This window comes from Cottoperca gobio, unplaced genomic scaffold (assembly GCF_900634415.1).
Source record: "Cottoperca gobio unplaced genomic scaffold, fCotGob3.1 fCotGob3_405arrow_ctg1, whole genome shotgun sequence".
Classification (NCBI taxonomy): domain Eukaryota; kingdom Metazoa; phylum Chordata; class Actinopteri; order Perciformes; family Bovichtidae; genus Cottoperca; species Cottoperca gobio.
Window position 1 is genome coordinate 74,678 of NW_021166991.1, and position 2,823 is coordinate 77,500.

The window sequence follows — 2,823 nt, forward strand, 5'->3', positions numbered from 1 at the left end:
GTAATTATGGTGACCAGCTGTGCCATGTTGTCACCCTCATGTCAGTGAGCACAACAGGGCTGCGCTGCTCTGACGGCTCACAAACTGTCATTGAAATAGAAACTGGGATGATCCAAACCACAGCAAAAAATCCCATTTCTACCCAACTCTGAGTTTGTGGATTCAGTCCCTCTCCACTCCAAAACAACATGTCAGTTCCCACAAAGTCTGCGACGCCGCTCTGTTTAACTAACATTCACACACTGGGACCCCAAAAACCCCTGATCCCACGACACGATACAGCCTGCAGGAGTCTGAGCTGTCTCTGAGGACGCACGCTTCATGTCTTCTATCGGCACTAATCCATTTGTTAGGACTCTGTGTAATGTTGGAGTTCTTTAGCGTCTTTCAGCTTGTTGTTTTGGTTTGACAGAATACTCACACGCTCATTAACTTCCTGCTTGAACATCTGGGTTTACCTGAACAATTTAATTTGACCAATGTGAATGAAAATCCCAAATAAATATATTTCACATGCACACCTTTAAACTTTTTGTCCACTGACAATAAATTCAAATAATAATAAATAGTCACCTGATCTTGCTCATCTTTATCCCTCTGAGTGTGAATATAATGTAACAGGTGCACTTTGGTTTAAAGTTGATTATAAAACTTTTCTTACAATAGCATTAAAACGACGTGTACCACAGTGGTGAGAACACACACTGATACAGAGTGAGAGTGAGAGTGAGAGTGTGAGTATGAGTGTGAGTGTGTGTGTGAGTGTGAGTGTGAGTGTGAGTATGAGTGTGTGTGTGTGTGTGAGTGTGAGTGTGAGTATGAGTGTGTGTGTGTGTGTGTGTGTGTGTGTGTGTGTGTGTGTGTGTGTGTGTGTGTGTGTGTGTGTGTGTGTGTGTGTGTGGCATTAAGTTTCAGGGATTTGGTCTGTGATTGAAATGTTTGGTTATTAAAGGAAAAAACTTCAGCACAACATGCTCCTCTGTACATCAGCCCCCCCCCCCCCCCCAGTGTTTCCTTTAATAAAGAAAACTTTATTTCCTCTCCTGCCTTCTAACGAAGAATTAAAAACGTAATAAAGTCTTGATGAAGTTTAACAACAGAAAACTTTCCAACCTGCAGAATAACAAAGTCTTATCGATCAGCAGGACGACACACACTTCTCTCATGAGCTTTTAAAACACTGTAGGTCGAGTCTGTTTATGCAGAACTGTGTTTCTGAACTCTGCACTGCTTTGGGGACATTCTTCTAAAAGTACAGAAATTAAGCTGGTGGGATGAAACGTGTGTGTAATGTGCTGATCAGTGTGTTGTGGATTAATATGCACATTTATTTGAGAACAATATCCAATAACAACGTCTGTTTATAACAATGATCTTCTCTGAGCAGTTATAGTTTCTGTGGACACTCACGACCACCGAACAGATGAAAACGAGCACACTGGAGAGAGAGAGAGTGTGAGGTGACTATAAAGTCTCTGACAAACGGTGGAGATGTTTTTATTAGTTTGAAGTAGAATTAGTTTGAATTAGTAGTTTGAAACATATGTTTTATAGGAAAGCCTTTTGGATGCTGATTTACAACATTTAAGTTGCTTCTCTTCTGTTTTGTCTGCACAGCATTTCTTTAGTTCTTATCATTGTGTTAATTATTGTAACTATATTTTGTATATTTCGGTAAGGTTACTAATATTATTTTAGTTTTATTCTGATATATAAATAATAATGTTATAAAAAAACATGTATTTTGTGAAGCACTTGATAAGTGCTATGCGAATAAAGTTAATATTATTATTAATTATTATTATTATTATTATTATTATTATTATTATTATTATTATTATTATTATTATTATTATTATTATTATTATTATTATTATTATGTCCATCTACAGCAAGCCGACAGGAGACACACAGACAGAGTGAGAGGAAGAGGTGCTCAATGGTCTCATAGCTCATTCATTATAATTATGATTAATAGAGGATCAGATAAGTATTGAAAAAGAAGAATGCTTTTCTTTTAATTAGACCTCAACATTAAATGAGTAGTAGCTACAACCTTGCAGCGATACTTGTGAGATTTACTATTATAAACTTTTTTCTTTAAAATCATCTTCTTTCTTTCTTCATATTTTTCTTTATGTCCACATGTTGCCCATATTGTTTCGTGATGGAGGAGAACAGCAGTGAGAGAATGAAGCTGGTGTTTTGTGTCTTTGAACAGAAACTAAAGTGCGCGCAGTACTCGCGCCCCCCAGTGCGCAGCCCTGCTGCTGCAGGATGAGTTGGAACTCAGTAGTAATGAGTGTAATACAGAAAGTACACATGAAGTGGCTGTTGGTACCTAAACATAACAAAACTTTGCTTATAAAATTACTGTTTTATTCCAGTCATCTTTATAATTATGTTCATGATACCAGCAGGGTTTTTGATTTACTTTTTATTTATTGACTAATTTCGACCATATTGACCATACATGTACTTTGTTTTCTCCAAGATACAAACTCAGTGTGTCATATAATACAAATAAAACAAGACAAAGAACTTGCCGTAATGTCAGAATCATATATAAATCCAAAAAGCAGTATTTTCATGTGAGGGAAAAAGCAAGCAAACAAATAAATAAATATCAAAATAATTCTCCTGATTCCGCTTCATCATAAACATACTTACCAAATACCAGAGATAAATAAAATAAAGATGTTGGGTATTTAGTATATAGTGACGTCTTCTTGTTCCCCGTCGACGTAATCACTCGATTACCAAATGTGCACGTTATGTCCCTTTCAGCGTGATGACGTACATGGTTTACGTAAGGCACACGTA